Genomic DNA, 27,950 nt, shown 5'->3' on the forward strand with positions numbered 1-27,950 from the left:
TCGACGTGTTTGGCCGTCCTGTCGTTCGTAAGCTGCAAGCCGAACAGCGGTTACGTGAACGAGCACAGCAGACCGGTGAGTCCTTCACAAGTTACATAGAGTACATCCTTGACTTGTGCAAGAAAGCGGACGCGAGCATGTCAGAGGCCGACAGAATTACCCATGTTCTAAAAGGCATCGCCGACGATGCCTTCACCATGCTCCTGGCCAAGAACCCTCGCACTGTGGCAGAGATCCTTACACTATGCCAAAGTTACGAGGAGCTGCGACGGCAGCGCTCGATGACCCGTCGACCACCCTCACGTGACGCTGATCTCTCGGCCTTGTCAACACTTCCTGAGCACACCGCCTTGCTCGCTGAAATCAAGTCATTCGTGCGTGAGGAAGTTGCCCGCCAGGTCTCTTTACTGGCCTTTGCTTCCCCGCAACGTGCTGAACAGTCGTCAAGCACACTTCTGCCTCCCCTACACTGAGCCATTCAGCAGGAAATTGCGGAGGTCGTTCCAGAATACCACCAGCCGCCTCCAGTATCTACACCACTCAGTTACGCCCAAGTTGTCGCCAGGCCACCCTCCCCCTCCGGTTCCTGTGACTGGCACCCCTGGTTACACCGAAACCATCGCCAGACCCCAGGCCTTCGGAGAAACTGTGCCACCTACATATACCGACGTCATCCACGTGCCCTGTGTTCCGCCCACTATGAAGTTATATCAGCAGCCGGCTCGCCAATCGCGTTCTTCGACATGGATGGAACCTGTGAACCGATGGCGCACTGCGGACAATCGCCCCATCTGCTTTGCTTGTGGTTGCATCGGTCACGTAGCACGCTACTGCAATCGTGTGCAGCGACCGCAGGTCGCCTCCAATTATCCCAGCCAATCGAGCCGCTTTTATGACCAACCGCCGCCTACGTCACCGTCGTCCCACCCCGCTCCATCTACCCGCCGTTCACATTCTCCGCGACGTCGCTCACTGTCGCCGATGCGGCCACGTTCACTAGAGGGTGACCAGGAAAACTAGTCGTCGCAGTCCACGAGGCAAGGGCTGTGACACTGTCGAACTGCGGAAGCCCTCAGGAAAGCCCATCGAACGTGATAGACGTGCTTGTGGATGGTGTTCGTGCATCTTCCCTTGTAGATACTGGAGCCGCCGTATCCGTCATGGACGCAAAGCTTAGCCGATTACTGCGCAAAGTGACCACGCCACTTTGCGGGCTCTCCCTCCGTACAGCCAGCGCCCAAAGCATTCACCCTACAGCGATGTGTACAGCCCGCCTCATGATTCAGGACGTGATGTATGCCGTCGAATTCATCATAATTCCTTCATGCTCTCACGACGTCACCCTAGCATGGGATTTTCTCTCCCGCCACGACGCCGTCATTCATTGCGCACCAGCAGAAATAGAGCTGACACCATTCTCTTCTTTGACGCCGGCCGACAGTTCATCTGCTGCAAGCAAGTTACTTGTCAGGGACGACACGCAAGTGCCTGCAAACTCGTCCGCGGCGGTGTCGGTCTACTGCGCAAGTCTTTCCGACACCGCTGCACTCCTCTCACCATCTCATCGTGTTTTCACCAGAAAAGGTTTGCTGGTTCCTTTCGCGACCGTGCAAGTCACTCGCGGCAGCACCACTATTTTTGTTCTGAACTCATCCCCGTACAGTGTTACGTTGGTGCGAGGGGAATGTCTCGGCAGCGTGGAACCCATCGAAGACGCACAAGTCATGGATCAACCTGATGACACGCACTGCCGAAGTTCCAATACGGTTAGTGCTGTTTCGACATCTGTTTCATCATCCGCTGATGTATTTTGTCCTTCCATTGCCGACAACCTTACGCCAGTCCAGCGCTCCCAGCTTCTGGCCCTGCTGGAAGAATTCCGCTCTTCTTTCGATGTCGCTCAAGCTTCTCTCGGCCGCACATCCACTGTAACGCATCGCATTGACACAGGCGCACAACCACCACTACGGCAACGTCCATATCGCGTATCTCCCACAGAACGCCGTGTAATCAACCAGCAAGTGGACGACATGCTACGCCGCGATGTTCTTCGACCCTCTAACAGCCCCTGGGCGTCTCCTGTCCTTCTCGTCGCGAAGAAGGACGGTTCTGTGCGGTTCTGTGTGGACTACCGACGCCTCAAGATTACTCGTAAGGACGTGTACCCACTACCACGTGTGGATGACGCGATTCACAGCCTGCAAGGAGCCGAATTCTTTTCATCTCTAGATTTGCGCTCAGGGTACTGGCAAGTACCTATGGCTGAGGACGCTCGACCGAAGACCGCTTTCGTCACTTCCGACGGCTTGTACGAATTCAACGTCATGCCGTTTGGGCTGTGCAATGCGCCCGCCACCTTTGAGCGCATGATGGGTACCGTTCTGCATGACCTGAAATGGCACGCGTGCCTGTGCTACCTCGATGACGTCGTCGTTTTCGCTCCGGACTTCTCCACGCATCTTCAACGCCCGCGGCATGTTTTAACGCGTCTGAGTGACGCCAGTCTGCAACTGAACCTAAAGAAGTGCCGATTTGCAGCTCGGCAGTTGACAATACTCGGCTACGTCGTGTCGAAGGACGGCATTCTCCCCGATCCCGCCAAGCTTCGGGCAGTGACCGAGTTCGCCAAGCCGACATCCGTCAAGGAACTGCGCAGTTTCATAGGACTGTGTTCCTACTTTCGGCGCTTCCTCCGAAACTTCGCGTCCATCGTATCGCCGCTGACAAATCTCCTCGGTAGTAACGGGCCTCTTCATTCGTGGTCATCACAGTGTGACGACGCATTCACAACGCTCCGTCGTTTGTTGACGTCGCCTCCCATACTCCGCCACTACGACCCTACTGCCCCTACAGAGGTACACACGGACGCCAGTGGTGTCGGTCTCGGCGCTGTCCTTGCGCAGCGCAAACCAGGGTTCCCGGAATATGTCGTGGCGTATGCAAGCCGTACGTTTACAGAAGCCGAGACTAATTACACCGTCACTGAGAAAGAATGTCTGGCAATCGTCTGGGTCCTTACCAAGTTCCGACCTTATTTTTATGGTCGCCCATTTGATGTAGTCACCGACCATCACGCACTATGTTGGTTGTCATCATTGAAAGATCCCTCAGGCCGTCTCGCCCGGTGGGCACTTCGCCTGCAAGACTACGACATCCGCGTGCTGTACCACAACGGAAGGCAACATGCTGACACCGACGCCCTGTCACGCTCTCCCTTGCCTAACGACAGTGCACATGACTCAGCGTCTCACCTTGCCATTTCTTCCATTAGCATTCATGCCGTTGCTACTGAACAGCGCAAGGATCAATGGATTGCCTCACTGATAGACTTGCTGACTGATCCATCCACTCCATCCACTCGTGCGTTGCGTCGTCAAGCCCACCATTTCGCCGTTCGCGACGACCTTCTCCACCGACGCAATTACAACGGTGACGGCCGCCAGTGGCTACTAGTCATACCCCGCAGTCTGCGCTCTGACATATGCGAATTCTTTCATTCTGATCTGCAATGTGCGCACTCCGGGGTATCGAAGACTTACCAGTGCATTCGCCAACGGTACTTTTGGCGCGGCATGTACCGCTATGTGCAGAAATTCGTTGGCTCCTGCATAGAATGTCAGCGCCGCAAAACTTCAACGCACCCGTCGCCGGTAGGTCTGCAACCTCTACCTTGCCCTGCCAGGCCGTTTGGGCGCGTTGGCATCAATTTGTATGGGCCACTTAAACTAACGTCGGCTGGTAACCGCTGGGTCATTGCTGTGGACCACCTCACGCGATATGCCGAAACTGCCGCTCTCCCCGCGGCTACACCGAGCGATGTGGCCTCCTTCCTGCTCCAACGATTCATGCTGCGACACGGTCCACCTCAGGAACTGCTCAGTGATCGAGGCCGCGTCTTCCTGTCTGAAGTCGTCGAAGCCATTCTCAAAGAGTGCAACGTTGTTCACCGCAAAACTGCTGCTTACCACCCGCAGACGAATGGCCTCACTGAACGCTTCAACCGTACGCTCGGCGACATGCTCTCCAAGTACGTCGCCGCGGATCACAGAAATTGGGATTCCGTTCTACCCTTCGTCACCTACGCATATAACACCGCGCCTCAGAGCACTACTGGCTTTTCACCTTTCCCTTTAATATATGGAAGGCACCCGTCGCACACCATCGACACTATACTTCCGTACAAGCCAGATCCGTCAGAGTGGGCGCCTATTTCTGCTACAGCCAAGCTTGCTGAAGAGTGTCGAGAGCTCGCAAGGACCTTTACAGCGCATGATCAAGAGCGGCAAAAAGGCATTCGCGCTGACACCAGCACTACTGCGCCCACGTTCCTCCCTGGAGCGCTCGTCTGGGTCTCGATCCCTTCCACTTCAACTGGCCTATCTTCAAAACTATTGCCCAAATACGAAGGCCCCTACCATGTCGTCGAACGCACTTTTTCTGTAAATTACTTGATCGAACCCATCGAACCATCTTCGGACATGCGCCGTCGAGGGCGCGACGAACGTGGAGCGCCTCAAAGCCTACCACGACCCGCTCATAGTAACCAGCTGTTAGGTCACCAGGCGGCTCCCTCTTCGTACCCGGGGTAGTTGTGGCGAAGCCTTCAAACAGTTGGGTCGTCCTCTTGAGCGCCTTCTAGTGGGTTGCCCTTTTTTAGCAAAAAGGAAGAGCAGCTCGTGCAGAGAGTCGGTACCCGCATTGACTGTCGCTGTCAAGCATCGTCAAGTGTCCGCCAATAAACGTCTCAACAATATATATATATATATATATACATATATATATATATATATATATATATATATAAGGAAGCGAAGATGCCCGAGCCTACGGGGCGCGGAAGAAGAAGAAGAGTAGTGGAGTGGCGCTTGGACTGTGTGCTGTGTGGTTGGGTGAAGCGTTATAGGCCTGTCTCAGAAGTACGCTGCTCTTTCACAACGCCATTTCACCTCATCTTTAAATAAACACAGTCACTCATAACAGTTTGTTGGAGGTGCCAGGTACACCGATCTGGACGACCCAGCATTACCGATTTTGCTACGGAGCAGACGCTTGGCAGGCTTGCCACCGCAGCTACCAAACATGGAGGACGCGGGAGCAAGCCATACAACCTCGTTGCTGATGAGCAACACGCTCACCCGCCAGGACAAGCTCACTGCGGCATGCCGCAACGTCAGCCGAGGACCTTTTCGGGGCAACGGGATGACGATGTTGACAACTGGCTCAAGCACTACCAAAGAGTGAGTCACAGCAACCGCTGGAGCACTGCTAAGCAGCTCGAGAACGTGATGTTTTTTCTCGTCGGCACCACGTCTCTTTGGTTCGACAACCATGAGAGTGCACTGACCACATGGGACATTTTCGTGGACGAGCTGAAGAGGTGTTTTGGTGACTCAAAAGCTAAGGTCAAGCAGGCGGAGCAAACGCTTTCACGCAGAGCTCAGTTACCTGGCAAAACATGCACCACCTACATCGAGGCCGTCTTGAAGCTTTGCGGAGTCGTGAGTACGACCATGTGTGACGAAGATAAGGTAAGTCATCTGCTCAAGGGAATCGCGGAAGACGTGTACAATTTTGTTATCACTAAGGAAGACTTACAAACACCTTCCGACCTAAGAAGACACTGCCGAGCATTTGAAGCGCTAAAGAGGAGGAGAGTCCTACCGAAATTTGGACGTCTTGAGAATGTGCCCAGGATAGCAAGTGTCAACCTTCCATCGCAGGACGACATCTCTTCTCTTATAAGACGAGTGTTTAGGGAAGAACTTGCTCAACTGCAAGCTGTGGAGACCGCTGGTGTCTGCCATCAGTGTGCATTCGACCAACGGCCCCGTGAACCACTGGTACCTCGGATGCGACAGAGCTACTTTGAGCCTCGCCCGAATTACACCAATCGGTTCGAACGAAGAAGTGAACGACCACTTGAAAACCCGGAACGCAGGCAAGCTGCATCACAGCGATTTACTCTTCGGCCACCATCGCCCGGCTTTTATCAACCGATGAGGTCTACTTCGCCGGGGACGACTAGACGCGACACCAGTACTTGCTACAACTGTGGGCTACCTGGACACATCGCTAGGTACTGCTACCGTCACTAGCAGCGAGCTCCACGATTCAACGTGTACACGCCCTATGTACCTGCTGGCGAGTCTCGACCATTTCAGGGTTCCTTCCAACGGCAACACGCAGCACGTGCTGACTCGCCTTGCTCCGACCGCAGCGTTACCCCACCACCCGCCCGCCAACAGCGATCCCCGTCTCCGCGTCGCCGCTCGGTGACGCCACGACCACTGGAAAGCTAACTGGTGCGACCAATGGGGGCGAGGCCACAAAATCATCTTCCGCAAGACCCCCTTGTGTTGTAATGGTTGACAACAAAGTCAGTGTTTTTGTAGACAATGTGAGTACCGTTGCACTAGTTGATACCGGTGCTGCCGTTTCCATAATGAGCATGTCTTTTAAAAATCGCCTTGGGACGAAAGCAATGTTTGCTTGGAATTGGAGTGCTACGTTCCGCGGCGTAGGGGGGAGAAACGTTAAGCCTGGTTGGAGTTTGTTCGGTTTTACTTTGTGTAGGAAATCAAACGTTCCGAGCTGAATGAACGGTGCTTGCACGAGCGACCCACGACGTCATTCTAGGTATATATTTTTTGCGGGAATGTGGTGCAACTCTAGATTGTGGTAGTGGTGGGATTATTTTTCGTCCCGTGTTGCCGTCTCCATTGACGAAAGATACCGTTGATGACTGCTTGGAAGTGTTTTCCGTGTCTGAAGACGTCTGCTTGGCCCCGCATACCGCAATGTTTGTGCGTGTAAACTCTTCGCGTTCTTGTGCGGGTTCTTACTACGGTTTAGCCGAGCCGAACTTCAGTAACGCACTTAAGAAAAACGTTATTGTGCCTCGTTGCCTCGCGCTCACCGTCGATGGTTGTGCCGATTTGTGGACTGTGAAGGTTTCCGCGCAGCCCATATATCTGCCTGCAGGACTTAAATTGGCAAGCTTTCAAGAGCAAAGTACTCTTACCATACGGTCGCTCCAACTCTCGGTGGATGTAAAGAAACCCCACGCTAACTCGTACCCCGACTATTCTGCCACCATTGACCGTATGATTAACAAGTCACTTCCATCAACTGAACGGTCGCTGTGGCAGGAGGTGATCGCACGCTACACCTCAGTCTTTGACTTTGCGCAAGACAAGACGTCTACCGTTACGCCACCGTCTTCACGTACGCAACACCGCATTTATACAGGCCAAGCACCACCAATACGCCAGAAGTCCTATCGTATATCGCCTTCCGAAAGGAAAGTCATCGCTCAGCAAGTTGAAGACATGCTAAAGAAGGGCGTCATACAAGAATCGTGTAGTCCATGGGAAGCTCCTGTCGTTCTAGTCAGGATAAAGCATAATTCATGGAGATTCTGCGTAGACTATTGTCGCCTGAATGCCATCACAAAAAAAGACGTCTACGCTTTGCCACGTATAGATGACGCTGCGGACAGCCTGCATTCTGCCTCCTATTTTTCTTCTGTTGACTTGCGTTCTGGGTATTGGCAAATTTCTATGCATCCCTTAGATAAAGAGAAGACGGCCTTCGTAACACCAGACGGTCTCTTTGAGTTAAACGTTATGCCCTTTGGTTTTTGCAATGCTCCAGCGACATTCGAGAGATTTAAGGATACAGTACTTCCCGGACTAAAATGGGAAATTTGCATGTGCTATTGAGATGACGTGATTATCTACGGCAAGACTTTTTAAGAGCATAAGCACCGCTTGTCGCGTGTGTTTGAATGCTTAGGCGAAACTGGCCTTGTTTTAAACTCAAAGAAGTGTCATTTTGGAGAACGTCAAGCCCTCGTATTAGGCTTTCTCATGGATAAAGAAGGTATGCGACTTGACCCACAGAAGACTGCAGTGGTTCGCAACTTTGAACCACCATGAACAGTGAAGGACCTGCGAAGTTTTCTGAGTCTGTGCTCATATTTCCGCCGATTTATTAACTTCGCACAACTTGCCTCCCCACTGACGTCCCTTCTTCATAAAGACACACCGTACTTGTGGGATGATAAATGTGAGGCTGCATTTCAACAGCTTAAGTTTATATTGACTTCAGGACCCATCCTAAAGCATTTTGATCCTGATGCTTTGACTGAAATTCATACTGATGCTAGCGGGCTAGGTGTTGGTGCTGCGCTGGTCCAACTTTGACACAGCCGTCAGCACGTCGTAGCATATGCCAGTCGGACACTGACCCGAGCAGAGAAGAACTACACCGTCACCGAGCTCGAGTGCTTAGCAGTCGTCTTCGCCATTTAGAAGTTCCGACCGTATATACATGGCCGCGAGTTCATAATAGTGACCGATCACCACTCACTAAGCTGGCTTGTGGGACTTCGTGACCCGTCTGGCCGGCTGGCTCGTTGGGCGTTGCGCCTCTAAGAGTACAGCTTTTCTGTTACCTATAAGAGCGGACGATGTCACACAGATACCGACTTCTTATCCCGCCTTCCTTCAGTACACACCAACGCTGACGTCGATGACACTGATGATTATTTAGTTTCTGTCTCGTCCGACTTCCCAGATACAAGCAGCTTTAAACGTGAGCAGCAGCGTGACCCTACTCTGAAACCCTTGCTCGAAGCTGCACATAACTCCGTCGACAAGCACTTTAAAATTTCAAATGGTTTGCTGTATAAAAGAAACTATTCAGCCGATGGCCTCCCATTGTTTCTAGTGGTGCCGAAAAGCCTGCGCCAGGTCATCATTCGTTCTGCGCACGATGACATAACATCTGGTCATCTCGGTTTCACACGTACGCTACACCGACTACGTGAGAGATTCTACTAGCCAAAAATGTGGAAGACCACAAAACAGTATACGTCGACAGCTGCGCTATATGTCAGCGCCACAAGCGATCCACCACTGCCCCGGCAGGTTATTTGCAGCCCATCCGTCCACCGACATCCCCTTTTGAAAAAGTCGGCATCTACTTGCTCAGACCCCTTCCTAAGACCCCATCAGGCTACCGATATGTTATAGTGTGCGTGGATTATTTACCGTGTTATACGGAAACGGACGCACTGACATTGGCCACAGCATCCGCTGTTTCTTCTTTTCTGTTACAACGGGTCATACTGCGTCACGGTGCTCCACGGATTGTCATCAGTGACCGTGGACGACAATTTATCGCCGATGTGGTTGAAGAAATTTTGCGCCTCTGTGGCTCCTCTTATCGCCACTCCACTCCTTACCATCCGCAAACTAACGGTCTCACTGAGAGAACAAATCGAACTCTCACGAATATGCTATCGATGTACGTTGATGCTGACCACAGGAACTGGGACGCTGTTTTACCGTTTGTTACTTACGCGTATAACGCCACCAAGCATGACGTTACGAACGTTTGCTCTTTTTTTGCTTTACACACGAAATCCACAGAGTTTTCTGGAAACTCTATTACCTTTCTCGCATCGGTAAGATCTCTCCATCGGTCAGACGGTGTGTCGCGCTGAAGAAGCACGTTAACTAGCGCACCTTCGAACATTGTCTTCGCCAGAACACAGGAAGAGTCGCTACGATGCCAAGCATATCCCCGCAGAGTTTTCTCCTGGTGACTACGTGTAGCTGCGGACTCCTGTTAGTAGAAAAGGATTGTACCGGAAGCTTCTAGCAAACTATTCCGGCCCATTCGTAATAGTCACTCGTCTCAGTGACGTGAATTACGTTGTCGCCCGAGTCATAGCCAATAACCGGCGTTCGCGCACTACGCAAATTGTTCATGTAGCCCGCCTGAAACAGTACCATCATAGGCCTATTTAACTCGCTCGGCGAGCTTCGTCTGCCGCCGGGGGAAATGAAACGAAGGTGCGCGAGCCTACGGGGCGCGAAAGAAGAAGAGTAGTGGAGCAGCGCGTGGACTGTGTGGTTGGGTGAAGCGTTCTAGGCCTGTCTCAGAAGTACGCTGCTCTTTCACAACGCCATTTCACCTCATCTTTAAATAAACACAGTCACTCGTAACAATATATATATATATATATATATATATATATATATATATATATATATATATATATATATATATATATATATATATATAGAGAGAGAGAGAGAGAGAGAGAGAGAGAGAGAGAGAAAGTGAGAGAACAACTTTTTTAAAAATAAAAGAACGCCAGTCCTGGTCTACTAAAAAAACTATCCATCAGACAGGCCTAGAAGTTGCAAATGCTGGAGCAGTGTCTTTATGATGTCCGGGGAGGAGTCCGCCAGCCACTCCTCCAGGGTCGCAGGACTTAAGTTTATAGGTATGTGCTTGAGGCTCTCGCCCAAGGCTGCGCAACCACCCGGACAATCCCACAGAACGTGAGCATTATCCGGAAGCCACCACATACCATGCAAGCAGGAGACCCGTCTTTTCCTTGTATGTAGGGTTAAATGTGTGGTGTCATTAAAGAGTAAGTTCTGGCATGCCTTATCAGGGATGCCTCGCGTCTCGTCATGAAATGAGGAGGATTGGGATAAACCCTGCGATTGTTGCGCATCTCATCTAATCGTTCGTGCCTCTCTAAATGTGCCATAGCAAGTAATTTGGTGCGTTTCAGTGAATCCAGCCTCCAGAGAGAAGGGCCTGGGAGATTTACGCAGGACATGGCGTGTGCCACTTCATTCCCTCTGATCCCCGAGTGACCGGGTATCCACTGTATGCGAACACGAAACGAAGGATGGTCACCTAAGTGTTTCGTAAGTTTGTTGTAATGCGCATCTGAAATGTCACCTGTCGCGAGGGCTCAACAGGCAGCTTGGCTATCTGTGCGTATCGGTAAATGACGGGCATTTGGATTGGGCATGGTGTCTGCTTCTACTATGGCCGTGATATCGGCAATGCATTGCGTACTAATGTTGTAATGGAAGCCCCATGACAGTGGTAGTCCATCGGAAGCTATTCCCGTTCGAAAGCCCTCGCCGGTATGAGACGGAGATGCATCCGTGTACAAGATTCACTTTCCAGTGGTTTCTTGGAGACGTTGTACTCGTTATTTATGTCGTCCTGTTTGTTTATCTCGATCCATGTGCTGCGGAACTGGTTCGACGGTGATCTGGTCGAGCGTCGCCCAAGTGGGTCGGGTTGCTTTAAATGCGACAGGTGCAGATATGTCGTAGCCTAGTTCACGAAGCAGGGAGTATCCTTGTGCGGACTGTTTGAGGCGCGTGAATCGTGCTTCACGGTGAATTTGGGTCAACTCGTCGAGGTTTGGTAGGATCGCAGTTCCTTGAATCCTATCAGACTTTGCATAAGGAGGGGTACCCAGTATCGTGCGAGAAATCTGATGAAGCAGGGTCTTGAGCTTCGATTTTTGGGTCTTGGTGATGTCAATATAGGGATATTGATACATGACGCGGGGAATGGCGAAAGCTAGGGTCATGCGCCTGAGTCGGTGTTCTTTGATGCCTCTCAACTTTCGCGTTGTGTGTTTCAAAAGGCGGTGTACTTGTTGCAACTGTTGTATTGTATGTCGGAGCCACTCCTTTGACTTGCCATCATCTTGCAACCAGAACCCTAGCACTTTGATGCAGGGCTTTCTGGGAATAGGGTCATTCTGTACGGAGAATGTAACGAGTTGCCGGTCTTCCTGAGTGTTTGGAAGCTTCCCATTTGTTACGACGATAAACTCAGATTTGGCACAGGAAAGGGTGAGCCCTCTTTCTTCAAGGTATCGAGAAGTCGTGTCAATGGCCGATTGTAGCGTGTGTTGTATTTCTTATGGGGAACCCCTTCTGACCCAAAGGGTCATGTCATCCGCATATATCGTAAACTTAAGGTCTTGTATAGATGTGAGTTCCCGCGTCAGACCATTGAGAGCGAGCGAAAAGAGTGCCGGTGACAGAATTGATCCTTGCGGAACGCCTCGTTGGAGGTACCGCGTGGGCGCTTTTGCTTTGTTTACCTGCACGGCGACTGTGCGGTCGGTAAGAAAATTTTTAACATAGTTGTATAGCTTCTGTCCCGGTCGGATCGCCCTAAGGCCTCAAGAACCGCTGCGTGGGTTACGTGGTCAAACGCCCCCTTAATATCAAGGCCAACTACAGCACACAGTTGAGAGGTGCTGTGCACGGTGTACACATCCTGCAGAGCAGGCATCGCATATTGCGTAGACTTGTGTTTTCGGAAACCAATGACACGCGGGTCAACCGGACAGGCTTTGTCCTGCTGCCAGAGTAGTCGCGTTAGTGCCATGCGCTCCATAAGTTTCCTTTGGCACGATGCCAGTGAAATCGGGCGAAAATTCCCAATTTCGTTTGGTGCCTTATTGGGCTTAGGGATAGAAATTACAGTGGCCATTTTCCACTCTGCGGGTATAATGCCTGTTTCCCAAGCTTGGTTAATGGTGTTGAGAAGAAACTTCAGTTGTGTTTCGGGCAAATTTCTTAACATCCTATTACTTATGCCATCCGGGCCTGGTGCTGTCTGCCTTTTACAGGCGTCGATAGCCATTCGCAGCTCTTCCAATGAGAAGGTCGGTCGAGATCTGAAGATGTGTCGTCTGCTAATACCGGAAGAGGATGAGCGCAAGGGATCGTCGTAGCTCTTGGAAAGAAGTGGTCGGCGATTTCTTTTGCCAAAGTTTGCGAGTCAATCCCAATCTTGAGCTGTATTACCTCTAGGTGGTTCTTTCGTTTGGGTTACCCAAGCAAGGTGCGAAAAAGAGACCATTCTCTGCTCGTGTGCAAGCTGTTGTCTGCGTGCTCACAAATATACAGCCAATTGTCGGGGCCTAACTTGTCCGCATACTCTTCCGCTTCTCGCGTGATCTCTTCTATGTGGGACTTAAGACGTTTATTTAGTTTGTTCCATTTCCATCTCCTAATTAGCCCATGTCTTTTGTCCCAGAGGGTCAGAAGGTGTCTATCAATCCATGGGTTGTCGTCATTGCGCTGAACTGTTTTGGTGGTTTGTCTATGTGCTGTAAGGAGAGAACGGTTCCAATCGTCAAGTGTCGACGTTTTTACTTTAGTAGTGACCTTGCGAAAGGCGTCCCAATTTGTAAGCTCCAACGGTATTGAGTAGTACCCCCGCCTGGGACCTCTTTTTCGATTAGGTAAGGGAATTGTAATTTTGAGGATGCAGTGATCACTGCCGAATGTTCCACCTAAATTGCGCCAGTACGGTGTCTTCTTTGTCCTGCCCCATGCCAAATGGGGATTCGTGTCACGTTGCACAGACTTACCGGTTCTAGTGGGCTTGTTGACATAATTGAGAAGAGAAAAGCGGTGTGTGTAGGCCAAATTGAGAAGGCACCTTCCAGCCTCCGAAGATGCATGGTAACCCCAGTAGGTAGGACAGCTATTGAAGTTACCTGCCCATAGCAAATTCGAGTTTTCATGTTGCTTAAAAAGGTTGTGTCATGGGCTACGGCACATTTTCGAATTAGGTAGGCGATACGTATTGATGATGATTATGTCGTACTGTCGGAAAAATGTACATTTTAAGAAAGCGCTTTCTTCTTTCTCATAATTCAGATAGTCGACAGGTTCCTACCCAACAGTGTGCTGATCCGATACCAGCGTTAAGGTCATGATTCGGTACGTAACTTGTGCAGTTCCATACCTATGTTTTTGTGGGATGCAAGGAGCACTATAGGTTGTATAGCCTGGTAAGGAGATTACTGCTAATGGTTCCTGGAGAAGTATGACATCCGGTTTGCGTGGAGATTGAGTAATGAAATGTAAGAGGGAGCTACGTTTCCGGCGAATACCTCGACAGTTCCACTGCCACACGATAATCCCCGTAGTGGGCTGTGACGAAACGGGCTGCGAATCACTCAACGTCTCCATTATTATGATTTATGAATTAATACGGGTGTGCATCGTCACGTGCCGTACCTCGCCTGCGTTTTAACACTGCATTTCTGTGTAGTTCAAGTGACTGCGCGAGGGCTGCTAGTTGCTTGACGATCTCTACTTGTGTCTGTATCTCATCTTGCTGCTTCTGCAGAAGATTAAGTTGTCTTTCTATCGTTTCTAACCGCATATCAATCTCGGTCTTATACAAAAGAAAATAATTCATTTCATTTCATTTCATTTATTTTCTCTCAATGCACAAGGCGTTACAGAGAGGAGTGGTGGAAAAACAAGTAACAATCTGCACAAACAAACGGAGCATGTTTAAAAAGGGTATGCGTTTATGGTACTCTTGAAGTTGGCCGGGTCAGTGATGGATGCGATGGAAGCGGGAAGGTGACTCCTGTCCGTGCTTGTTTTGGGCACGAATGAATTAAAATGGAGGTTTGTACGGCTGCTTGTAATTCCAACTTTGAATTGGTGATCGCTGCGGGATGAAATGTAGGATGGCGGCAAAAAAAGCGAGTTACTCAGTGAGTGCATGGTATGGTACAACTTGTGGAAGAGGCACAAGCGCGAGATTTTGCGGCGAAATGATAGGCTAGGTAGATTTAAAGTTGACTTCATATGGGTTACGCTTGCTGTACGGGAATAGTTCGACAAAATGAAACGAGCGGCGCGATTTTGAATTGCTTCGATGCTACTGATATGGATGTTTACGTGGGGATCCCATACAGATGATGAATATTCTAGCTTTGGTCGGACTGTTTTATAGAGCAGAAGTTTCAGTTGCATCGGGGCAAGGGAGAAGTTACGGCGTAAATAACCAAGTGTGCGGTTAGCATTGTTTTTAATAAGGTCAATGTGAGACTGCCAGGAAAGGTTGTCAGAAATTGTAACGCCAAGGTACTTGTAAGAGCTAACTTTAGTAAGGGGAGAATTATTAAGTACGTAGTTAGTAGAAATATTACATGTTCGACGTGAAACTCTCATTACCTTGCATTTAGTAACATTAAGGTTCATTAGCCAAGTATCGCACCAAGATGAAACATTGTCTAAGTCACACTGAAGGGCAAGGTGGTCAGAAGGGGTTTTAATTTCGCGGTAAATAACACAATCATCGGCGAAAAGTTTAATAGAAGAAGATATGTTATGTGGCAAATCGTTAGTGTAAATCACGAAGAGCAGTGGGCCAAGAACAGATCCTTGGGTAACGCCAGAGGTTACGGGTGAGAGGGGGGAGTTGGATTCATGCGCAGTTACAAATTGGGAGCGGTCTATTAGAAAGCATTCAATCCATTTTAATACGTTAGCATCAAGATTAAGTTTGCTCAGTTCTAGCAGTAGCAGTTTATGGCATACAGTGTCAAAAGCTTTAGCAAAGTCGAGAAAATTACAGTCAACAAGAAAAGAAGCGTCAATGGCAAGAAAAAGGTCATTAGTAAAGCAGAAAAGTTGGGTCTCACACGAGTACTGTTTCCAGAATCCATGCTGGTGATCATTAAGGAACGCGTTGTTTTCTAAAAACGTGATTATGTGGGAGTAGATGGCGTGTTCCATGAGCTTACACGGTATACTTGTTAACGATATGGGCCTGTAATTGGGGTGGGGGGGGGGGGGGGTTATGAACGTCACCTGGTTTGTGAAGAGGAACCACCTTTCCCGCTTTCAAGTCGCCCGGGAGGCAATGACATTCCAAAGACTGTGTGAAAAGCTTACATAAAATGACAGATGAGTAAACAGAGGTATTATGCAAAAACTTTGCACAGATACCGTCTTCACCTGGAGCACTGGCTAATTTCATGTTTTCTATCAGTTTTTGTATGCCGACACAGTCAAATAAAAGGGGTTTCATGGGAACAAAGTTGTGGGTGGGGGTATCAGGAAAGGAAAGTGCTTTAGGTTTAACAAAGCATGATGAAAACACAGAGCTTTGAATGACACAACACTCTTCTTTTGATACACGGCTGTTATCATCATGGATTAATTCTATCGCCTTTTTTTCATTTCCCGTAATCATCTTCCAAAATTTCTGTGGGTTAGTTGCAAGCACGAAGGGAAGCGTTTGTTGATAATAATTTTCTTTTGCAACGGATAATGCGCGAGTGTACTCGCCAGCTGCGTGATGGTAAGCAGACCACCTTTCCGCGTTGTTAGTTAGCTTTGCCCTTCGAAAAATTTGTTTCTTTTTATTCAGTAGTCGTTTTAGTGTAAGCGTCAACCAAGGGGACTTTGCGTTTTGCCTAACTCTGCGGAGTGGAATAAAACGATTGGTAAGTTCTGCTCACTTCTGCTTAAACAAATTCTAGTTTTGTTGCACGGACCTTTCCAGAAATTTCGAAAGGTAATCGTTTAGGAAAAGCTGAAGCTCATAATTAATTGAAACATAGTCGGCTCTTTTGTAGTCCCTAAAAACTTTTGAGCTATCATTTCTTTTAGTTGTTTTAGTCATGTTAAAATGAATAGCTAGATGGTCGCTTACGCCCGAAATATTTGATAGGGATTTAATTAGGTCGGGATGCGTGGTCAGCACCAAGTCTAGAACTGAGGAGGTGGACAAGGTAATGCGGGTTGGAGCGTTAACCAGCTGGGTAAGGTTAAAGTCTGAACACACATCAAGAAAGGCAGCACTGTCAGCAGAAGTTGATGAAATTATTGGGAAAGGGGAAGACCACGAAACATTAGGGAAGTTAAAGTCACCTAGGAGAAACATAGGCGCAGCCGGAAACCTTACTCGCAACTTATTTAGTACATCGTGTAATTCATTTGCGAAACCGGTAGTAAGGTTAGGAGGCCGGTAGCAGCCACAAACAACGATATCTTTGTGGTTAATGCGAACACACGCGACAACAATTTCAAGCGGTGAAACAACAGGCACGCTGAACGAGCTACTCTCGTCGCTAATGGCAATCAATACGCCGCCCCCGCACCTCGTACCCCGGTCACAGCGGTAGAATTTAAACTTTTTTGAACAGTTAAATATTTCGTTATTTTGAATTTCCGTGAACAGCCTAGTTTCAGTTACTACAACGACATCAGCTAGACATGTATCTATTAGCGCAGATAGGGCATCACGCTTGTTAGTAACACTTTGAGAATTACATAGCAAAAAAGAAAATTCGTGAGCTCGGAAATGCTTATCTAGCTATCGATGTGAAGGAGGAGCACTGGCCCCTGCGCATTCTGCATTGCTTACTTCGGGAGCAACGTGGACGGGGTTATCATAAATAGGTCCTGCTTCAGTGACACGATTGGTGACCGGACAATAAACGTAGGCTTTCTTGTTGATTAGTATCTTGTTATACTTCAAGTAATATGGCTGCCCAGTGCTTTTCGCGAAATTTAAAAGCTTTTTCTGGATGTGGTGTGTGGCCTTGCAGAAATCTTCGCTAACTGACACGGGGGTGCTGCGAAGCATCGATTTCTTAGTAAAGACACTTTCTCTTGTTTTGAACGAACTGAAGCGAACAATAACAGGTCGACATTTCTTCTGTGCATATGTTCCAAGCCTGTGTGCACGGGAGATGGCTTCATTAGAAAGTTCCAGTTTAAGGGACGCAGACAGGATTTCACGAATTTTTAGCTCCGACTGAGCCCAGGTTTCTGAAGCAGAATCCAATATCCCATAAAAAATCAGGTTCTCCCTACGAGAGCAATCCTCGAAGTCATCAAGCCGTGAACTGAGAGTGACACTTTCGTGTCGCACGGCAGCCGTTACAAGACTTTGCATCTGTGCATTGTCTGGAACGCTCTCGAGGGAAATAACCTTCTGTTCAAGTACAGTTAGTCGGGTGGTTAAATCTGTTACTTTGGAATCAAGTAGCAACTGGTTTTCTTTAACTTCGTTAATAGTCTTCTGCAAGTTGTCATGACGCTCATCCAAGTGTGCGGTTAGTTTGCTGATGGCGGCTAATACTTCGCTATTCGGACCAGGATTCTGTTCAATATCCCCGCAAAGAAGATGTTCCTTTATAACGACAAAACACTCTGCGACTATATCAAGCAACACATGTGGGCATGGAAGGAGCAGCAGACAATAGTTGCTAGATCGCTTAGCGCTATAATCTTGGGAGGGACCAACCTGTACGAAAAGCAAAAAGTGGTTGGATGAGACCATGGTGGCGGCCGCTCCGTTCCACTGCCCACTGAGGCGCGCCGTGCAAGGCTGACTGTATTTGTAGTTTTCTGGGTGGCTTGACGATGTTGATGCGGTTGGCTTGGTGGCAGCGTAAGGGGTTACCGGAACGGGAGGTTGAAGTGGCACCGGGCAACAACGGCTCGGTTCGGGCTGGGGAGGGTACGTGCCGTATGGCGTGCCAGGCGCATGTGGTTCCACGATGTCCGGCGAGCTCGTGCTGATGACTGCGAACAACTGTATGAAAAGCAAAAAGTGGTTGGATGAGACCATGGTGGCGGCTGCTCCGTTCCACTGCCCACTGAGGCGCGTGGTGCAAGGCTGGCTGTATTTGTAGTTTTCTGGGTGGCTTGACGATGTCGATGCGGTTGTCTTGGTGGCAGCGTAAGGGGTTACCGAAACGGGAGGTTGAAGTGGCACCGGGCAACAACGGCTCGGTTCGGGCTGGGGAGGGCACGTGCCGTATGGCGTGCCAGGCGCGTGTGGTTCCACGCAGTCCGGCGAGCTCGTGCTGATGACTGCGAACAACTGTACGAAAAGCAAAAAGTGGTTGGATGAGACCATGGTGGCGGCCGCTCCGTTCCATTGCCCACTGATGTGTGATGCTGATACCTGCGGAGCAGTAGAACATGAAGTAGGGGTAGATGAATGTGTAAAGGTGTCATGTTGTTTCGTGGCACTGCGACCCAGTGGAGTGAAAGACGAACTCACCTTGTTCGACGGAGACTGCCTTGGCTGCTTGCGTGGTGGTCCTTCGGAAGGCGTAGGCGGCTTCTGGGATAGGAGGGCCTGTAGATATCTAGGTGTTTCCGATTTGGGTGGTGGTGGTGGTGGTGTCGGTCGTTTCGTTGTGTAGCCTGGCAGACTGCCCGACCTGGGTCGAGGTTCAGGTTGTGGGTCCGGTGTGGAATCTTGCAAAGATGAAAACTGGTTCTGGAGCAGCAGTAAAGAGTAGTTCTGGTCGTACTTCTTGGCAGGTTTGGTTAGTCGACTCGGCCTTGCCTGGCTCTTCTGAGGCTCAGCAGAGTCCGTAGGTGTGGCCTCGCCGCGGTGGTCTAGTGGCTAAGGTACTCGGCTGCCGACCCGCCGGTCGCGGGTTCAAATCCCGGCTGCGGCGGATGCATTTCCGATGGAGGCGGAAATGTTGTAGGCCCGTGTGCTCAGATTTGGGTGCACGCTAAAGAACCCCAGGTGGTCGAAATTCCTGGAGCCCTCCACTACGGCATCTCTCATAATCATATGGTGGTTTTGGGACGTTAGGCTCTGCACATGAGTCCGTAGGTGTGGTCTTGAGTCGTCTCTTTTCCGCGGCGATGCGGGCGAGGTTGTCGGCCTGCTGTTTCTTGGGACACCGTGGGTCGTGTGCCCCATGCGGTCCCTCGCAGATGAAACACTTAAATCCTCATTCATGCGCTGTACGCCCGGGTTGTTGGCCGGCAAGGAACTGTTGACCACATGTTTCGCAACGAGTGAATGCATGTTCCGTGGGGCATACATCGACGCGGTGGCCTATGGTTAAACAAATGGTGCACTGTACCACGCGAGGGTGAAAAGATTGAGTTTTTGTGAGCCACAGGCCCATCTTGACTTCCTTGGTTACCGTGGCACCCTTCACTGTCAGAAGTATTGTCTTAGAATTGCCTATGCGACGTGCTGCCAGAATCTTCCGGTCGTCAATGGTACTGATGCTGAGAAGCTGGTCGTCAGGAATATCCTTTGGAAGACCATGAACAACGCAGCGTGCGTGTTCAGCTTCGGTTGCCACATAGGCAGTCACATCATGGCGATCCCCGTTAAACGTCAGTGAGTGCAAGCCAGCGAGTTTCTGCGTCGCCGATTCTCGTCCACTCGTCGCCGCGACAAGGTTCTGTAGTTTTCTTACTTGTATGGTGACGTCGCGCACCTCAGACGCTGTGGGTCCTGCAGCGACGCCGATTGCGTTGGTGACTTGGTAGGTCGGATACTTTGCAAGGTGGAGTTTTGTGCCCAGTCTAAGGATGATGGTCTGTGGGCTTACGTGGCATCTCACAACATGCACGGGATCGGTTGGGTGATCTTTTCCTTGGTATTGTGAATGTTGCACGGTTGTTTCGTCCTCCATCACTCCGGAAGGCAGGGCTGCGTTTCTGCTTGCAGCCGGGGAGGTTCCAGCGGTTAGGTTTAACGAGGCTGCCGCGTCTCATAAACGGAAATCAGCATCCAAAACTGATTGCGCTGCTCCGACGTACTCTATTTGATGTCCATGGCGCCAGAACACTGGTCGAATCCTTGAAAAAGAAGCAGAGAGTCGTAAATCCAGTGACTCGAGTATTTCTGTCGAAAATTGCGAAGCCGTGGTGAGATGCGACTTGTCACCTCAAACGCGCGTCTCTTCCCTCAAGTTTATATATCATTACTAGCACATCTCTTCTTAAACCCACTTTACAGTTTGCGAGCTTCCGTAGCCACCCGTGTAGTCATCATCAATGTAGCTTCTCCAATTTAATGTGTCATTACATAGGATGCCCAAATATTTAAGAAAATTTGCCTGCGGAATGAGCTCATTACTGTATATTACCGAGATGTTGATAGGCTGCAGAAAAAAGAATGTAAGAAGCGCACTTTACATTCAGGTTCATATGAATATGTTTGAGCCATCTTTCTATCATATTGAGATAATTTTGTAGACTCTGGTGTAGGGATTGAAGGTCGGTAATACTTGCAAAGAAAGCACTATCGTCTGCGTATACATATAACTGAATATCTTTGTTGATGAAATGGAGCTTAAGGAGATGTTAAATAAAACTGGCTACACGACAGTCCCCTGTGGTATGCCACGTGTCTGCTTATATCTATTCGACGAGTACCCAGCTTTAAAGCAGTGATATTCTCTCCCTCTTAAAAATACCGACACCCACGCAGTGATGTAGTTGGAAAAGTGGTGATATCTCATCTGTTTTAATAAAATTGAATGCTCAACACTATCGTAAGCTTTAGCCATATCTAGAGTAACTAATGCACAGTATTGGCGCCGACGCCGAGCCAGTTGTATTCGGCTCTCTAAATCAACATGAGCAACCAGATCTAAAAGCAATTTCACTGAATTTATTATTGCGTTATTATCAATACATTTCATGACCCGGGTATTCAAAACTCTTTCAATTAGCTTAACCAGATTTGACGTGAGTAATATCGGCCTTACATTGTCTAAAGCAAATCCCCTTTCCTGCCACTTAAGAAATGGAATCACTTTAGACAGCTTCCATTCCGCAGGTATCCAAGCTTTTGTCAAAGAAAAATTCACCAGATTAAGTACTTCAGTTAGAGGAATAGCGAATATTACGTTTATCGTTGCATTTGTTACCCCGTCTGGCACAGGTGCTGAAGGAGATAAGTGCCTGATTATCTCTGCCATCTCATCTGGAGAAACTTCCTTGAAATCCTCGCTCGCCCGCCATTGGGTTCGCAATTTGCTGTGGTATAGTTGACAAAAATCTATCTTGGAGCCATTTCGCAATATTTTCTACTAAGTCAGAGAGTTCACGGCGAAAAGAATGAAAGAATCAATATTTTCAGCGGGTGGTAACATCTTTTGCGATCTTGAAAATTTGAAGGGTGCTTTTTCGTTTTTAGCCCTAGAAAGATAATCATATCGTTTCATACTATAGCCATCTTTTGCTGTACTTACAGTGCGTTTGAAGTCTGCTGCTACAAATTTATAATTACACCAATTTTTCGGGCATTGGTGGACCGGCAGTTGTTTCCATGCAGCTTTCTCTTTTCTATGGCTCCTCATGCACTCTTCTGTCCACCATAGACTAAAAAAACCTCTTGTGGCCGAGTTTAATTTAAAAGTTGCGTCTTTTACTGATCTTTTTAACACTGCACACAGACTCATAGCCCCAATGTCATCTTGAATGTCCGTGCTGTCATTAAAAGTAGCCCTCGAGTCTTTTTCTAATTTTCTAAGTTGAGGAATGAGCCGGCCTTTCCGGCGACAAGTATTCTCGGAAAGTTGAGTACAAAACTAATAGACAAGTGGTCACTGTAAGTATCACAATTTAAAGTTTGCCCCGAACATATATTTGGAGATGAGCTTTAAAATGTCAAGTCAATTACATATTTAGAGAGACCTCGGACAAAAGTAGCAGACTGCGAATTTAAACAAGATAAATTCTTGTCAATAGCCCATTCTCACTAGCGTTTCGCGCTTAAATCTGTTTTGAAACCCAAGCCACATGATGTGAACTGAAGTCTCCAGTGACTAATATATCCTACTGCAGGCAGAGAACATATCGTCTAGACTTCTTGTGTCTTGCACCCCGGCTGAGAAATATGCATTTAAAAACAAGAAGGGAGAACTGTCGGGTAATATTATGTCTACTATCGAAATTTCACAATCTGGAGTCACACTCCGATAAGAGATCTTAGCTTTGTGACTAAACTTAGTTGATATCAAGACAGCAAGTCCACCCCCTTTTCTAGGTCAGTCCAATCGAAATAACCGAAAATTTTTAGGTAAAACTTCTGTCCGGTTGAAAGCCAGGTTTCTTGCAGTGATATAATATCCGGTAAAAGTTGTGAAGAAAGGTATGATAGGTTTGTGGCTACGAAAAATATACATCTTCAATTCCACTGTCATATGGTTAGTGAATCTATTTTGATGACAGAATCGTAGCAGAAACTGCTTGGTCTAAAATGTCCTTTCGCAAAAAGTGTTTCTTAGACATGTTCCCAAAGAATTCTTTTTTGAATAGATACTTGTTAGATTTCGAATTATGCGTAGAACTTTTTGATTGAGAAGATCGGGCTCGCTTCAGAGCCTTATGAGAGTTCATGTCTATATCTGCACATGCTTCTTAATGATCCGTTAGATCACCCTCTTCCGTAGTTTTAGAAGTCCCTGCCTCTGGAGAAACCGATCGCTGACGTGTCGTCGCACTGTCTATCTCCGTACTCCACGATACCGCTGATGCCTGAGGATCCCACTTGTTCTATATGCTACACCTAGAATTTGAGATAGTTTATTCGAAACCAACTGTGCCACACTTTCAAAAAGATTGTTTGCGAGGCGTTCCATTGCCTTTTTGGTAGCCTTCTCTATGACCTCTGCAATAGATGTTGCGAGAGATGCATCCATGACGGTGGTATTACGTGCTGCAACAGCTGCATATCCTTTGGATCTCTCCTGCATTTCTGCAACGGCTTCTCCCCGAGAGCACCGCTTGCATTCTAAAGTATCCAATATGGCAAGCTCCCTTTCTTTTGCTGCACAGTCTGCGGAGTCTGCAGAGTGCGCCCCATTACATAAGCAGCAGCGCTCTTTCTCAGAGCTGCACTTGCGGCTGTCATGATTTTCACCCCACCAACGGCATCTAAGAACTGATCAGCACCCTTTGACGCTATGTCCATATCGCCAACATATCAAACACTGCAGGGGTTTAGCGGAAAGTGGCTCTACCTTATAGATCAGTGGCCAGGCCTTAATTTCGGAAGGTCGGACTCTTCCTAAAAAGTTCGCAATCACCGATTCCGTTGGGGATTTTATGTTGTCGATTGTACGGGTGCACCTGTACACTGAAATTACATCCGCCACCGAAAACAAATCGAGCACTTCTTCAGGTGTCAGGCTTGTGTCTACACCGCAGACTAATCCTTTCGAGCATGCGAAGTGTGCCGGAATAAATGGGCTTACCGGATGCGGTGCGGATTCGGAACAATGCAGGAGCTCACGAATGCATTCCTGATCTGCGGAACAGCACAGGATGCCTCCGCGACCAAACTGGCGGACCTCAGTGATCGCCTGAAAATGCGAAGTGGCTTTTCAAAGTTTCACTTGAATCGCCTTTGGGTTCTTCATCGGAATACTGCCCCATCTGTAGGTACCAGAGCCACAGGAACACAGCTCGCCCTACTGCGTAACAAACTATCGGCCAATCCTTGGCGGGAGTGGAAGCTAAAGTGGAGTGCCCTTGGCTGGGAGAAGAAAATGAAATTAAAATCGAATGACTCGCTTCAGCCGAGAAAGACCGATACAGTTACCGGAAAATAACGAACTCTCAAAGAGCAATAAGGATACTGCCGCCCGATCCTGAACCCGGGCAGCTTCTTCACAGTCGAGCTACACAGTACAGGTACAGAAGGTGCGCAACGACAACGACGGCGATACTGGCTAACGAGAAACCAGGCTAACAAGAAACGAGATGCCGAGTCAGATGAAAGCGCTTTACAGGAGCCCGTCATCGTCGTTGGTGACGATGATGATGATGACGACGACACGATGATAAAGCACACAACACGACAAACAGTGCGCGCCCTTCTCAAAAATGGCGCCGCAGCACCAGAACCCCTCAACACCACATAACCGACAGATGATTTTAAAAGAAAATGGGATATCTTTCTAAGCTGTAGAAGAGCAGCATTCCTTCTGATCAGTGAAAAGGTTAGAAGAAAAGGGGCTGAGTGGCTGCCAGAAGTACATACAAAGGATATAAAGGCAGCTGCGAAATTTCGGAACCATCTAATTTCCCTGAAAAATGAGACAAGCCTGGGACAGAGGTTTATTACTAACGCTCAAGGTGCTAGGCTAAAAGGGGGCAAAGCTATTGAATATTTAAGAACAAGGGTGACAGAAAATTTTCAATAAAGAAGTGCCTTATGCACCACAATAGACAAGGAAGGATCAAGTGGCGAAATGGCTCCAGTTTCACAACGTGAGTGGGAAAAGGCTGAGAAGAGGGTTTCAGTACTACATAAACAGGCCCAGACGGCATTTCATTTATGCTGATAAAGACATTTGGTCCGAAGTCTAAACAGACTTTGAGAGAGGCAGTGAGCAAAACAATAATCGATGGTGAAGTCTTCGATAGATGGAAACTTAGCAGGATGAGCATGATCTATAAAGGAGGAAAGGGGGACAAAGCTGACAAACAACTATAGCGCTAAAAATTTTTACACCCATAAGAGTATATTTGTTTTGTCTCATGGGCAACACCCTTTTGGTGTGTCGAGGAACACCCTAAACAATAAGGTGTTTAGAAACACCCTGAAACCGTATGGTGTAAAGAAACGTTAAACCCTACTTTAATAGGTGTTTTTGAACACCCCTAAACTATAGGTGTTGATGAAGCTACACCCATGCTAGTGGGGTGTAACACTAAAGATCCCCTTGAAACGATGACAAATATATGGATAATCATACTTGATTATATAAAGCGCGATTAACGGGACAAGAAAAGCAGAGACACAGGAGGTGACGCTTAGTTTTGTGTGTTGAGGAGAGTGGTTCATAGCACTTCATTCCATCAAATATGCATCACCAACTGGCCCAAGCCTCAACTGTTTTCAGGTCTTGAATGAGCTGCATAAGACCAGTGTATATGTGTGTAGGTAGACGGGGCCAAAAACGACAAAGTAGGACGTGGCAGGCACTTACGCACGCACACACACACACACACACACACACACACACACACACACACACACACACACACACACACACACACACACACACACACACACAAGTGATGCAAGCAGTAACCTGTAGCGTAAGGTTCAACCGATCATTACGCCGAAGCAAAAAACAATCAAGCCCATATGTTCACATCTGCCTTTACTATAGAAAAACTGCGAGTCTGACAAACAGGACTCCGATGGCATTCTGCAAAACTTTAAGATATTGTCACGGGGTCGTGACGTGGCCAAAGACAGAAAACTTCGTGTTGGGATTTAACTGTTTATTTTGGGCGAACCTGTGCCCGGTAAAGGGAAAGTCTAATTGCAGCAGCAGTCTTGCACAGATAGCAGTCTCGGACTGATAGCGGCGAACGCAGCGTCGGCCTTCGATCAACAACTAACTGACAAGCGGCGAAGCGCGTCGAAATTTATACTCTTGCCATCGAATGTTCTAGTGTTATCGCTGGCGGTGGCGTAGGTTCCAGAACAACCTGTACCGTTCGCACAGTGGGCGTGATCTTATCGAAATGATCTACTACAGTCCGGAACCTTCTGGAAAACTGCAGGCGTGGTTTGCGCTGAGAATCGTGTGGTGTTTTGGAACGATAACGAAAACTTTAGAAATGGAACGTGGCATTGCCCCCCTCTGAAAAAAAAGGCATCGTCCCGATGCTTTAACTAAAGATGAAGGTACAACAATAATAATGTAAGAAAGTACAATGAATAAATTACAATACAACAATAATACAAAAAAACACTGTTTCAGTTTGTTAACGTGCATGAAACGGCTTGAGGCGCGCGACATGGACGACTTCAGGTCGCGATCGGCGTCGTTGAGAGTTTGTGATGCCGTCGGGGACAACCTTGTAATCAAGTGGGCCGAGACGTCGAACCACCCTGTACGGTCCGAAGTAGCGCCGCAGAAGCTTCTCACTTAGTCCACGTCGGTGCATCGGCGTCCACACCCAAACACGTTCACCGGGCTGGTATTCCACGAAGCGTCGTCGAAGGTTGTAACGGTGGCTGTCAGTCGTCGGTTGATTCTTGATACGGAGACGCGCAAGTTGTCGGGCTTCTTCGGCGCGTTGAAGGTACTCGCTCACATCGAGGCTTTCTTCGTCGGTGACGTTGGGTAACATGGCATCGAACGTCGTTGCCGGGCTCCTTCCGTAGACCAATTGGTATGGAGATATCTGCGTCGTCTCCTGTACCGCCGTGTTGTATGCGAAGGTCACATATGGAAGAATGGCGTCCCACGTCTTGTGTTCGACATCGACGTACATTGACAGCATGTCGGCGATCGTCTTGTTAAGCCGCTCGGTGAGGCCGTTGGTCTGTGGGTGGTACGCTGCCGTCCGGCGGTGGTTTGTTTGGCTGTATGCCAAGATCGCTTGAGTTAAGTCGGCAGTGAATGCCGTTCCTCTGTCGGTGATAAGGACCTCCGGGGCGCCGTGACGCAGGACGATATTTTCGACGAAGAACTTAGCTACCTCGGATGCACTGCCTTTTGGCAGGGCTTTTGTCTCGGCGTAGCGGGTGAGGTAGTCGGTAGCTACCACGATCCACTTGTTTCCGAAAGCCGACGTCGGGAACGGCCCTAGTAGGTCCATACCAATCAGCTGGAAAGGGCGGCAAGGTGGATAAATTGGCTGCAGAAGTCCCGCTGGCCTTGTCGGCGGTGTCTTGCGTCGCTGACAGTCCCGGCATGTCCTCACATAACGAGTGACGTCGGTGGAAAGACGTGGCCAGTAGTACCTTTCTTGTATCCTCGCGAGCGTGCGAAAAACACCGAGGTGCCCTGCCGTCGGATCTTCGTGCAGGGCCTGCAGGAGTTCTGGTCGCAGAGCTGAAGGCACCACAAGGAGGTACTTAGCTCGAAGCGGTGAAAACTTTTTCTTTTGTAGAAGACCGTTTCGTAGGAAGAACGACGCAAGTGCGCGCTTGAATACCTTCGGGACTTCGGCAGTCCTGCCTTCGAGGTATTCTATTAGGGCCTTAAGTTCCGGGTCGGCCCGCTGTCGTTCAGCGAAGTCGTCTGCAGTTATCGTTCCCAAGAAGTAGTCGTCATCCGGGTCGTCGGGTAGCGGTTGGTCGACAGGCGCACGAGAGAGACAGTTGGCGTCGGAGTGTTTTTTGCCGGACTTGTAAATGACAGTAATGTCATATTCTTGAAGTCTCAGGCTCCATCGTGCGAGGCGACCTGAAGGGTCCTTCAAGGTGGCTAGCCAACACAAGGCGTGGTGGTCGCTCACAACTTTGAAGGGCCTGCCGTAGAGGTAGGGGCGAAATTTCGACGTAGCCCAGATGATGGCGAGACACTCCTTTTCTGTTGTGGAATAATTTGCTTCTGCTTTAGATAGCGATCGGCTGGCGTAACTAATAACCCTTTCAAGTCCGTCAGCCCTCTGCACAAGAACGGCGCCATGACCTACGCTTCTTGCGTCAGTATGTATTTCTGTCTCGGCGAATTCGTCAAAATGGGCAAGTAACGGAGGCGTCTGGAGGCGATGTTTAAGCTCCTGGAAAGCGTGTTCCTGTGGAGTTTCCCA

The sequence above is a fragment of the Rhipicephalus microplus genome, chromosome 1 (genome assembly GCF_043290135.1).
Source record: "Rhipicephalus microplus isolate Deutch F79 chromosome 1, USDA_Rmic, whole genome shotgun sequence".
Lineage (NCBI taxonomy): Eukaryota > Metazoa > Arthropoda > Arachnida > Ixodida > Ixodidae > Rhipicephalus > Rhipicephalus microplus.